This window comes from Sceloporus occidentalis, unplaced genomic scaffold (assembly GCF_023333645.1).
Source record: "Sceloporus occidentalis isolate IW3139 unplaced genomic scaffold, rSceOcc1.0.p SCAF_6, whole genome shotgun sequence".
Lineage (NCBI taxonomy): Eukaryota > Metazoa > Chordata > Lepidosauria > Squamata > Phrynosomatidae > Sceloporus > Sceloporus occidentalis.
In genome coordinates, this window is record NW_028316986.1 from 118,304,385 (window position 1) to 118,317,952 (window position 13,568).

A 13,568-nucleotide genomic window follows, 5' to 3' on the forward strand; every position below is an offset into this window, starting at 1 on the left:
TTTAAACAGAGATCTAGCATTCAGCACAAAAATAACCAACATCTCTGATTTTTTAAAATATATATAATTTATTAAAAATAACATCTCTGATTTTTAAGAGTCATGAAGATTCAGGAAACTACTTTCATGCAGGAATTTCATCAGAATTTGTTATTGACTAAATAAGAACTTTTAGTTAGGTAGTAGAGGGTTTGAGAGTTCAATATGATGGCTATTTTGAACCACTGCTTTCTTGATTTGCCTCCACATTAGACCTGGATGTTAGGGTGGGAAGCTGAGATACTTAGAATTTTGACAGTCTGAATTGATTCTTTGTGAGAAATTTATACTATAATGGTGACCATCCAGGTTTCCAGTTTGCAGTTACATATGTTAGTTTTGTGCACTAGCAATGTTTGGCACTGTATTAAGGGCCACTCATAGCTTAGAGAAAAATAACCATTTCTTGACTGTTGAGTTCTTGGTCCTGAGGTTTTATTTGTTCAGTTAGGAATGGAGTGTCCTGAAAAATGAAAATGTGTTCTTAAGAGTTGGAACAGTTGCCTTTATATTCTTTATTCTCCAGGGAAAGAAGGGAAGAGGAGAAACTCAAGGTGACCCAATATCTGAAGTTGTATCTTGGAACCCTCTGTGGATTTTCTTTTGTTGTTGTAAGCTTTGTATCAAAAAATCTCAGAACATCCAGTTAGATTCGTGCTTAAAGATACAGAATGTGTACTTAACAACTACATCATAATTCATTGAACAATGTGCTTTCCCTGTCATGTAGTTTTGATCACTAACTCACCAGTATATACTGACATACTGTATGCCTGAAAGAAATGTGGTATTTTCCTTTGGCTGCCAGTTTTGCGTATAGCCTTCTCTGTTACTGACATCTTTAGTTTGTTGGCCCGTTCCTCTTTCTCTTCTATATGTCTCAAAGTACTGCAAACAACATTTCCTTTAAAACTAGAATGGTGAACTCCTGATGCATCAGAGTTTGAATTCTGTGTGACCAATTGGCTGTGATGGTGTTTCATTTTCATGCTTCATAATAACATTATAATAAAGGCCAGAAACATAGTGTGGGACCTCTCACAAAGCATTGCTGTGTGGTATGTCTGTCCCCTCCTTGTTTGTACCAGTCTTGGATTGGAGGAGAGTAGATTTAGTGTGGTAGCACCACATTTGGAGGTTGGGAGATGCTTCCTTTCATGCACACTTTCAATCTTTGAATTGCAAAAGGAGGCATTTCCCTTGTAATTAAAAATATGCTTGTACTTGCAGTATTTTAGTTGTATTTACCTAAATACAGAGATAAGCAATATCAAACTTCATTTGCAGGGGGAAGGAACTAAGTGTAACACAGGCTTCCTCCCACACAGATACTATGCTTTCATCCCATGCATTCTATTTCATGAGTTACGAAAGGCATATTCCCATTTCAGTTCTGAAATTGCACTTCTGAAATCACCCTGCTCTAGGACTTTACAATCTCCAGTTACTGTATATACTCGTGTATAAGTCTAGAAATTTAGGTAAAAAAATTGACCTCAAAAACCTTATCCACGGGTCAATGTAAATACAATATTTTAATGCATATATTATTGGTGGGAAGGTAAACAGCGTTCTATGCAATCATGCTGGCCACATGATCACAGAATAGGCTCTGATAACGCTGGCTCTTTGATTTAGTAATGGAGATGAGCACCGCCCCCTATGGTTGGACATGATGACAACCTTGTCAATGGGGAATACCTTTATATCTATATCTCTATGGTGAAAGGCAAGAGTTTTAATCTGTCCTGGAAACACTGACCCCCTTCTACTCTCTTGGCCATCCAGCTTTAAGTATGTGCACAAATAGTTGTGCCTGCTGGACTTTTGTAAGTTCTTTGGCATTGTTTTCCTTTACTTCATCCTTTACATCCTTCATTACATGCACCTAAGTTTTACACTTTATTTATCCATGGGTTATATCAAAATTCATAATTTTGGCCCCAACACTTGCCTTCAAGTTATATATGAGGTTGACTTATAGTTGAGTATATATGGTAGGTATTTTTATTTAGCATAAAACCAAACATGAACAAGGCTCCTATGACTTTTATTAACTGTTTGTAAATTTGAGATCGATCCTAATCAGGGTATTACCATGTCAGTATGTTTTTCCTAGTTGATGAAGCTGACTGAAAACATTTTATGAATGCTTATTTTCAGTTTTTTTTTTAATTGTGAAGTCATAAATGAATTGAGGGGTGAGAAACTTCCATTCCTGGTGCTGAATCAAGACCTTCTAAAAGTCCAAGTCATCTGGGAGTCTGCAGATGCCTGCATTCTTTTTCCTTTGACAACATTGTTTTGTGGTTTCCCACCTTCTCCTGTGGGTTTCTCCCACTTTTGAAAAGGTTAGTTACCGCCAATGGGAGCTTTAGGTTAAAATATACATACTGGCATTTTGGTCCCAGTCCTTGGTTTCATCTGACACTGCAGTGTAATCCCTGATAATGTTTTTGAAATTGAACCCAACCATCAGGAGTCCCACATTTTTAATTTATTTTAAATGTACAAGCATACTCTCTCTGTTCTAGAGAAGGGCCTAGGCCAGCGACCCAGTTGTTCAGAACATTGCTTGTTCTGTGTTGGTCAGTTCCAGCACAAAATCTGTACAGTAGGTATGCAGATAAAGGGAAATGCATTTCAATAAATATTATGAACAATGATTTCTAGTTTAGCCTCTTTTTTCTCATGATAGTGGAGTCTGGGGTAGGGTCCTTCAGATATCTGGTACCCTGTATTTCAGCTCTGGGGAAATATACAGAGGCACACTTTCATTATGCCTGTAGATTATATAGATGTGTTTAAATCCATCTGTTGTGTACCTCTTTGTTTTGAATTTAGGATTTGAGGAAAAGAAGATCCTGAGCTATATTTCCAATATCTATCCCATTTAACTTTTAAAACCTTGCCTCTAAATGTTTTGCGAAATGAATCATATAATGAATGTGCTGAAATCAGTTTTTATTAAGCTGCTTCTGTTCCTGAAACATTTTTATGCTAATATATTCATGAGAAAGAAATCTAATGGCAAAACTGTTTTTTTTCTTCTATAGAAATTATTCTTGTGGTCCTGATATGGGATATAGCATTATACGTGAGGAGTTGCTTAGGGAAGTATGGTTTACAAATGTACCCAGTTTATCAAAAACTGAAATTATGAATAAGACAATTATCACAATGTGGCAAGGCGGGATCTGTACTTGAGGCTGCTATTGGCTTTTGCAATGAAAAGTATAATTAGCCCAGGTGGTTAGTGGCTTCTTCAATCCCTGGATATGTATCTCATTAATAAGGATTGTAGCAGATGTTTGTTCTAATGAGTGGAGTTGAATGACAGGAATAGTGTGGTGAAGGTAATGAGATACCTATCTCTGGGAGAACAGAAATACTGACAATATTAGAAAGGGTTGTTTGGGAATAATTGTGCAATCCTGCACTTTATGTTTGAAAACTTCACAAATTTTCTTTGTGTCCAAAAACCGGCCAAATACTGGTAAGTGTAATCAAATCTTTAGGCAAATTCATTTTTTGAAACACGCTTGTGATTTCCCAATGTTACAGAGAAAAAGAGAGCGAGAGAGAGATAGAGAGAGAAAAGGGAGGGAAGGAAAGAATGTGTCTTTAGCTTGAGGGGAAATGTTTCTGAAAATAAAATAGTCCTGGGAAATGAAATAGTTGAAACGTAATGAAACATAAAATAGTTCTGGGAAATGGCTGCTGTATTTTAATAACATGCGCCATCCTAGTTACCCTGTAACAAGCAAAATTTTTCAAAAATGGCCTAAACGTCAACATGTAACAGCTCTTAGTTTGAAACTAATTAGTCGGTGACTCATGCAAATCACATTTGGGTAACATTTGGGTCTTTTGCTAGTACTCTTCAGCAGAAAATTGTATTGCTTGCACAGTTTTGTCAAATACACAGTTTTTTTTTTAAAAAAAAGAAATAGATGAATAAGTGTAGTTTAGTTAGTGAGGCAGTACTTGTTTCTTAGGGGAGAAATGTATTTCTTGGTGTGCAGTATTTAAGAGAAGCCAAGTTTTTTTAAAAAAACAAAACTATTACTAAAACTGCTTCCTATGAATCCATATTGTTACTGCTTCCTTGAAGGCTCAGCCTTTCTATATTTTTCTAAAGGTTGCAGTTTGATATATTGGCTACAGTATTTTGATGCAAGGAAAGGAATACGTCAGCTTTGCCAGATATTCTTTGCTTTTTTTTTAATTAAAAAACCCCCACCCTAGAATCTCTAGATAGAACAAAGTAGAGTGAGGTAGGTGAGGAATAGCAATCAGGTAACTGAGTAGTTTTCAGCACACGCCAAGCCCAAGTTTGTTCTCAATGCCATAAATTGTGAGAGCAGTCTGTTCACAAAACTCAACTCTTGCATCTGTACTCCACAAGTTTTTGATTGTTTGATTCAATCTCATTTAGACTGCAATCCAAAGTTATAGGGTCATTTGCGCTCAATGCTCACTGGGGATTTCTTCTGAATACAATTGGCCCTCCTTATCCACGGATTTGTTATACATGGATTCAAGCATCCACGGCTTGAAAAATATTCAAAAAAAGTATCAAACCTTGATTTTTCCATTTTACATAAGGGACACCACTTTGCTGTGCCATTGTATTTAATGGGACTTGAGCATACACGTATTTTGTTATTCACAGGGGTTCCTGGAACCAAACCCCAATGGATAACAAGGGCCCACTGTAGTCATGTTATGAACTGGTCTGTGGAGGAAGAAATTTTGTTATGTGTTTAAATGCATTCAAAGATAGCACCTCCATTTCCCCTTTTCTAATTAGTCCAATCTCTGTTTGGACCTGGCCTTTTATGACTATTTATATATTCTGGGAATTAAACTCCCCTCCCCCCCAAAACCCCATAGACATTAGTTGGTATATTTAGATGTTTTAAAGTTAAAGTTACTTAGGTTTGCATTTCCCAGGTTGATGTTGAATATTTTACTTATGATTTCAATGAGATAAAATTTTGGCAGAACAAACAATCCTTAAAACTGATTTCACATGAAGTTCAATGCAAAATGCGCTCATGACAGCAGTTTTTTTTTAAAAAGCAAGCAAACAAAAATTTCTAATTTATCCTGGACTTGTACAGAATTATTCAGGATGTCAGCTTAAGTGTAAACCTCAAATTTATGCCAAAATCAGTTTATAAATGGACATTTTATAGCAAAAAATATGGCAATCTGAAGCATTTGTGCACGTAACCAAAGTAGTTGGGTAAAAAAACTTACTATAGTTTTCATTTTAGCGCCAATCAAAACAAAACAACCAAATTTAATGCCTGTCTCAGTTTTGTATAGCATAATAAACAAACATTTCTTGTTCTTATCCACCCTCGAGTCGATCTCGACCCATGGCGACCCTGGAGATGAGACATCACCAAGACTCTCTATGCTCCACTGCTGCTTAGGTCCCTCAAATTCATACACATGACCTTAATAGAGTCCATCCATATAGCATGAGCCCTTCCCCTCTTTTTCCTTCCCTCCACTTTTCCTAGCATTATTGTTTTTTCCAATGAGTCGTGCCTCCTCCTAATGTGGCCAAAGTACGAGAGCTTCACTCTTGTCATCTTGGCTTTCAGAGAGATTTCTGGTTTGATCTGCTCTAGGATCCATTTGTTTGAGTTCTTGGCTGTCCATGGTAACCTCTGCACTCTTCTCCAGCACCACATCTCAAATGAATTAATTCTCTCCCTATCCGCTTTCTTAACTGTCCAGCTCTCACATCCATACATGGTAATAGGGAATACAATGACTTGTATGATTCTAACTTTCGCGCTCAGTTGTATGTCTTTACATTTTAGGATATTTTCTGGTTCTCTCATAGCTGCCTTCCCTATTCTTTGCCTTTTTAATGATTTCTTGATTGCAGTCCCCATTCTGATCAATATTTGATCCTAAGTATAAAAATTCTTTTACTATTTCTATTTCCTCATTGTCTAGGTTGAATCTGTATAATTTTTCTGTAGTCACTATTTTTGTTTTCCTTATGTTCAACAATAAGCCTGCCCTTTGCACTTTCCTCCTTGATCTTCCTTAGTAGTTGTTTCAAGTCTGTGACGTTTTCGGCTAGTAGTATGGTGTCATCTGCATATCTTAGATTGTTGATATTCCTTCCTCCTATTTTCACTCCTCCTTCTGTGTCCAATCCTGCTTTTCGTATAATATGTTCTGCATACAAATTGAACAGATAAGGGTGAGACGATGCAGATTTGTGTGACCCCTTTACCAATTGGGAACCATTCTGTTTCTCAGTGCTCTGTCCTGACAGTGTCCTCCTGACCTGAGTAAAGTTTCCTCATTAGGACTATCAGATGTATTGGCATTCCCATTTCTTTAAGGGCGTTCCATACAAACACTTTAAATTTTAGTATGTAGATTGATTTTGTTATATTCCTTCCATATAACTTAGTGTGTTTTTAATATTTAATATTTAATTTGGGAGATCATAGGCCATTATAAGAATAATTGTGGAGAATATGGGGGGAAATTCATTTTTTGAGTGTTTTAATAATACCAACCAGCTCTTTTGGCTTTTTCTGAGTCTTTTGTTCTTTAAGTGAGGGGAAAAATAACTTTGTTTGTAGCCCTTGGTTTAAATACTGGATTTTGTTTCAGCAGTCCATATGGCTGTTGCTGTAGTAGATAGTTCCAAGTTGTTTTATATATCCTGCTATTTTGGCACAAATACTTATTTCTGAAAACTAAACAGTTGCTGGCAAATAATAATTCTTGGTTTTATCCTACATTAAGTGATACATTGTGTGTACTTTTTGGAATCCTATGAAATTGAATTTTTATGATGTTTAAAGGTTGTTTCACAAGTTCCTTGTGGCTAATGAACTGTTAATCAGTCAGTCTGCAAATGGGAGAACCAATACTGTAATGTACTGTGCAAGCTCATTTGATTATTTGCAAAAATATGGTACATTAAAATGCTAATTATATTTTATGTGTTAGGAATAATAATATTTGATCCTTTTGTTTTTAGAGTATCCTAATTAAATCAATATATAGAGTTATATTTTTATGTAGTGTAATTGATGTGTTAGCACCTATTTTTATTTCTTGTAGAAAAAATGGATATTAAGCTTGCTATCTAAGAGCTGCACTTTGACATAAAATGTGCTACACTTAAATAGAGAATTCCAGTGTAAGCCATCCGCTGAGACTGTAAAAGAACACACATCTTGATCTTCCCTATCTATTATTTTGGAGAAATTGGTTCTGTTTACTGCTCTCAGATTTGTATCATAAGATATAGTACATGCTAAACACACATCCAATTAAAAAAAAATTCCCTGGTACAGTTTTATATTAAAAGCGTACTAAAACAAAAAGGGGTTTGCCTGCCTACAAAAGAACAGCAGGGAGGAGGCCATGGAGGGGAATTCCAGAAGATGGGAACAGCAATTGAGAAGGCTGGTGTTCTTACCCGGGATGGTGGCAGGACTGAGAGAAAGCCTTTCCCTGAAGATCTTAGAGTTCTTTCAGGTTTGTATGGAGGCTGCAGCCTTCACTGGATGACACCTGATGGGGCTCTCCTCCTGCTGTGGGGTGAAGTGGCCCCTCTTGGCTTTGCCGCAGTGGCGGAGGCCTCCTCACGAGGAGACTGCTGTTGACACAGTGAAGGGGAAACCTGAGTGTGCCTCTCCTGGCTTTACTGCAGCAGTGGCAAAGGAGAAGCCTGTGTGCACCTTTTGCCACCCCCCCCCCCCGCACTGGGTGACACCAGAGTGGGTATGCCATTAATGTGAAGTTATAGTTTTTCAGATAGTCTGGACCTACGCCATGCAGTCAAGCTATCAATAATGTTAATAACAATTTAAAACATACAGTGCACTCTCCACTTAGGCGTAAGAGTAAATCAGTGTATGCTGAAGCCCCATAGGAACTAATGGGTCCATGGCACGCAGCGGTTCTTCTTGGGCGCATGACAGGTTCTTCTGGCACATATGCTGAAAGCTGTGTATGACGCGCCCACGTAAAATGCAGGCACGCTGTACATTAAATAAATAAATAAATAAATAGTACTGAAACTTATTTAAAGCCATTTGATTAAAAAACAGTCAGTTCCAAAAAGCCTGTTGGAAAAAAAAAATAAACAAAAGTCTTTGCTGGCTGATGGGAAAATAGCAAGGAGGGGGTCTTTCATATATCCTGGATGTGATCCTAGTCCAGAGCTGGACCTCAGCTGTATTTTCCCTCTGTGTTAATGAAATGCTGCTGCTGTGCAAACTGTCTTGTGAAGCTTGAATTGTCACTATCCTTGTTTTTCGGTATATACAGACTTTGGGGCTTTTCCCCATGCCACCTGAAAAGCTTTCTGTTTTGACTGGGGACCTTCCAGAGCTGTACAGTGGAACAACCACCAGAATGTGGGAGGGGATTCTGCATCTTTGTACATATAAACTTCTATGCATGTAATGCAAGTTTCCTTGCATTTTGGCCATTTTTTTCTTAAGAGCTTTTAAAGATATCTGTCTCAGTACTTCTAAACCAGTTCTCCTTGCCAATTAATTGCTTAGGCCAGGTGAATTTTTGGGAAGGTTGGGGAAATAGTTTTTTAATTGTTTCTCCCCCTGCCATTTTTGAGGGTGGGTGGGATTGCTGTTTAGCCCCATAGAACATTGAGAAAAGACTGCTAATAAAGCACTTTTGAGAAGGATATTGTGGTCTCAATGCTCCTAAAGATTTAAGGATAGAACTTGTCAACAGCCTTTAAGGTGACTGTTTTAGAATATAGCACTGACTACATGTTGCAAGCAAGAGGTTATGCCAACTAAACATGCTTTTTGTAAAAGTTTACTGTCAGTGAAACTAAACTACAGTATCTAGATCTGGAGATTTGTGATATTATTGCATACTGGTTTCGGAAGGAGAAGGCAGTATAATAACTGTGAATTTGGTACATGTGTGGGGGTTTCATGGGAAAAGAGGGGAAGTGTCTGCTGATCCTGTTATGCAAGTGGCAGTTTGTTCCTGTTATCTTGAAGGTAACCTGTTGCTACAGATTTAAGGTTATATTGCTTTGCGTTGTCCACCAAGTTGTGGCCATAAAGACGACATACACTTAACTTTTTTGGCAAGTTTCAGTTTTCCTTTTCCTTTCCCCTTCCATCTTATTGCTCCTCCATCTTTATATTGTAAAGCACACAGAGTTTTGTAGGTGTTGTGCAGAGATTAAATAATGCACTCCCTGCTGGCAGGTTTCCAATCTAATAGAACAGTATAAAAAGAAAAGGGAATTGGGAATGTAATAGGGACATAAGCAAGCTCATGTCCTGTTCTGCATTATTACCTTTAATTATTGGGTAGAATGGCCATGGATACAGATAATTCTGGTGTGGGTCATGCAGTTTTTTAATTTCATTTTCTGATGTAGCCAGGTGGATTTATTCCACACCTTCTAAGAGATGCTGCTTCCTCCATTTTTTTGGTTCCCTTCTCTTTATTCACTTTGAAAGAAACATGTTAGAAACTACAACATATACCTATGTCCAGCAATTAAAAAACAAAACAAAACACCAGCATTCCTAAGAGATGGGACAGTTCGGTTATGCTTTTAAAGATTAAACTTGGATGCAAAAGACTCATTGTTAATACTGTACCAGATATATTTGGGGAGAAGTAGCAGGTCAAATCTTAACTTTTAAATAAGCTTCCTACGAGACATTTCAAAGAGTGTCTTTACCTAATAGATGGAAGAATATTTAATCTCAGGTATGGGCTTTGAAATAAGGGTTTGCCAATAGAGGATGGAATATTGATCTATTATTTTTTTGGGGGGGGTATTTAGGCTCATCTATTCATATTTCTCCAGAGGGAACATTTTTCTAAACAGCTGACAATATATCCATAAGCACAGCTATTTTAATAGGTCAGTTCCTTGAACATTTAGTTAGTACCATTTACAACCTTACTTGGGTGTGCTAAATTTATATTTGTTGTCAAAATAATGCAGCAAAGTCATTAATGGTAGAAAACCTATATACTATAAAATATATGGGCATCAATATACTGCCTCCTCTTTTGCCTTGTAACATGTAGTTGTTGTGGGTGTGAAAAGGGTAATGAATATAATGGAAGTAGCAAGTATGCATTGTCCATTTTAAATCATTAAAGGGGTGTTCCCTAGGAAGCAGAGTTCAGAGTGGCATTGATTTAATTTATTCCTCAAATTAACTTCTGTGGGTAGTTTTAACCTTGTGATATGCTAGCACTTTACCTTATACGGGAGTCCTGCTGAGGGAAGAGATTTACTTGCTTTATTGTAATATGACATGCAATGAGGATTTTACTAATTAAGAGACAATCCTAGACACTTACCGGGCAGTGATTCCCATTGAATTATCTTACAGTTGTTCTGCAGAAAAGTTAATATATGTCCCCACGATAGCAACGGTTCAAAAAAAGAAAAAGAAATTCAACTGAAAAGTAAAACTGAACTATTTAACTTAAAATATCTCGTGGTCAGGGTAGTGATGCATGGACACTGGTGATTGCATCCATATTTTGTGGAATCTCCTGTAGGTCTCTTATGTTTGTGTTTGGAAGCTGTCCTTTGCCTATGGTAACTATATTTTATTCTGCTTCTTCAAACCATTACCCCTTTTGTGTTTTCCGTAATACTGGTGTATTTATGTCAAGTTACTTCAGCTGCTATTTAGTGTTATTTAAAGGAAAATGTCCCCAAAGATCCCTGGATGACATGTGTAGTAGAACACTTATGTTTCTCCTATTTGTAAATTTAGATTTGACAACTTCCTTTTTCTGTTTCTGTGAGTATAGGGTTGAATCCAGGATCTGATGTGAAGTATAGGACACATAGAAAATGTATTTGCTTCATGTGCATTGGGGGATGCAAATGTTTCTCCCACCTTCACCGCTAGCTCACTTCATTTACTGTGGTGGTTTTCTGACCTTTCCTCTTTGTGTAGCTTTTCTAGGGACTGGACTGCTGTGAGAGGAGGGGTTTGGAAACCCACTTCTGCCAGACACACAAATACACCCTATTCAATGAGGAGATTAATGTGGGCTTTTAAAAAAAAAAAAACTAGGAGTGGTTTGCTATATCAGAGCATCACCTCTTTTAGAAATAAGCAACAATGAAGAATCTGGATGGAAAAAATGAGTTTTATTTTGTACTGGATATACTTTTCAGGTCATCAGAGATACACAGATGCTGCAAAGTGAGGTGGTACTTTGGAGCAAAGATGGGGTACTTGCTAAAAGACTCCTGGATACCACTGTGCTAGCACCCTACTTTTTCTTCCTGGGAGGATGCCTGTTGTCTGTAGAGGTTGGCTTTGCTAGTGGCTTTTTTCTCCTGGAGAAACGTGGAAGGGACATTATGTAAAGCACCATAGCAACACCAGCAGTATATTGCACAGCAATAACCATATCTCTTGAAAATGGTTGTTCTGAGGCAATTGGTAAATATCTGTGGATATGTGTTGCTGTTCTTGATTGCCCAAGAAGAAGGTTTGCAGTGAAGTTGGAGGAAGAAAGATATTCCTGAGGGGGAGAGGCTTTGGGGAGAACATTAGCAGCAGATTGTATTTCTGTTCATGTTGTCAAAGGTTTTCACCCACATGTTCATTGTATAGCTCAGTGGAAGAGCATATGCTGTATGGTATAAGGTATCAGCTTCAATTCCCAGCACTTCCAGTCAAAGGATTTTGAGGAGCTGGGCTGACAAATCTGTTAACCCGATACCTTGGAATGGTATTGTCCTATCAGTAGATATTACTGGATTTTGGGGCTAACTGTATAAGACCACCTCACTTATTGTGATGCACCCTAATGCAAGGAGAGGGGTAGGCAACCTTGTGCCTTTGAGATGTTTTTGACTCCATTTCCCACAATGGTTGATTGAGGCTTATGGGAATAGTAGTCTAAAACATCTGGAAAGATTCAGATTGGCTATGCCTGTCCTTAGATGCATTTATGCCTTTAAATTGCAGAGTGTTGGAAGTGGCTGTTTGAAGGGGTACCATAAAGACCTGTATATTCAACCTGAAGTTGTGTAAACTTTTTGATTTTTGTTGTAGTTCGCTAAACAAACTTCATATAATAAATTGAGGATAGGCAACTGTTTTAATTTTAATTTTAATGAGAGTTTACTTACATTTTCTGTTTGTGCCTGTAGGACAAGTTTGTCCTGCATATAGTGATATCCTTTTGCTGTAGAACTCCTTTAGTTAGAATAAAACTTTTATTTAAAGTATTCTGTCTCTTCACACTCCTCTTCTCATACCTTAGTTTGGCTAGTTCCTGACTTGGGTTTGCAAATACCAGTGGAATCTTTGGCAATGTCCCAGTGCAATGCTAATGTGTAACAAGTTATTCATTGGGTAGTGGCAGCTAGGTTTGTTTTAATAAAAAAGGTGGTCTCAAGGGGTCTCATGCAACTCAGCAGGAGTGGAGGGGTACTACAGTCGGCCCTATGTTTTTGTGGGGGATCCATTCCGGAACCTCCCTGACTGTGAAAATGGAGACGTGCTTATATTTAAGCCTCATAGGCTTTAATGGGGCGTGTTCCTGTGAGCGCATGCGGGGGGCATGCCCCATTGAAAATATTAGAGGTCGCTCATCCGTGGATATTCAAGACTGTGGACCTCAAGTCTGTGAGAGAGGAGGGGCGACAGTATAGAAAAACTTCACATTAACTCCCTGGGGTTGGAGTGGCAAATTGGCCTCCTGCTGGGCCTTGGAAGGCTCGCCCTCCCCGCCTCCATACCCTCTGATTTTGAAAAATAAAACAAAAAGCTTTTAATTTTAAAGGAGTGGAACTAGGGAGTCTTTGAGTTTTAAAAGTGGCTTTGAAACACTGTTTGTTTGCAGCTGTATTAAAATACACCAAAAGGACAGAATATTATTTACTTATTTATTTATTTAATTTGTATGTCATCTTTCTCCCAACCTGAACCCAAGGCAGCTTACAAAAGCTTAAAAAGATAAAGCAGAAATATTTTACCTGTTTGCATTATTAATGTACCAGTTACGTTATAACTTTATAATGTACACATTAAGGAAGACCAGAGAAATATGAAACTGTTTATGATTCTAAAGTGTTTTCTCTTTATAAAGCTAGAAGCTAGAGATGGATTCACTGTCACAGAGAGAACAATGACAAATAATTCAGATTTTCTGAGTCAGGCTGCTGAAATAGCCATCTTTATCTTTAAGTTTTAATTGATTGCAGATGTGCTAAATTTTTGAACCAAATTTTGAAACTCCCTCATTCTAATTATGCTATTCATTTGTCTCAGAGTAACTGAAATGTACATAAGCAACTGGTCAAATCTCCTTTTGAGACATTAAAAGGCTTTTTTGTGCTGTGTGTTATTTAGTTCCTTTGTTCCAAGATTGCTGTGTGTTGAGTTTAAAACATTTCTCATGTTCTGGATTCTTTACATTTGGAGAGACAGAATGATGCAACACCCTATTGTCCATTCAGATTGTAGCATACATATTCATGTTGTAACCCT

At 37.6% G+C, this 13,568-nt stretch overlaps 1 protein-coding gene across 4 annotated transcripts in view; it reads left to right on the plus strand.

The window, feature by feature from the left end:
- The window catches only part of RNGTT (RNA guanylyltransferase and 5'-phosphatase), a 200,984-nt gene that overhangs the window by 49,259 nt on the left and 138,157 nt on the right, over window positions 1-13,568 (plus strand). The gene's annotated exons all lie outside the window — the stretch shown is intronic.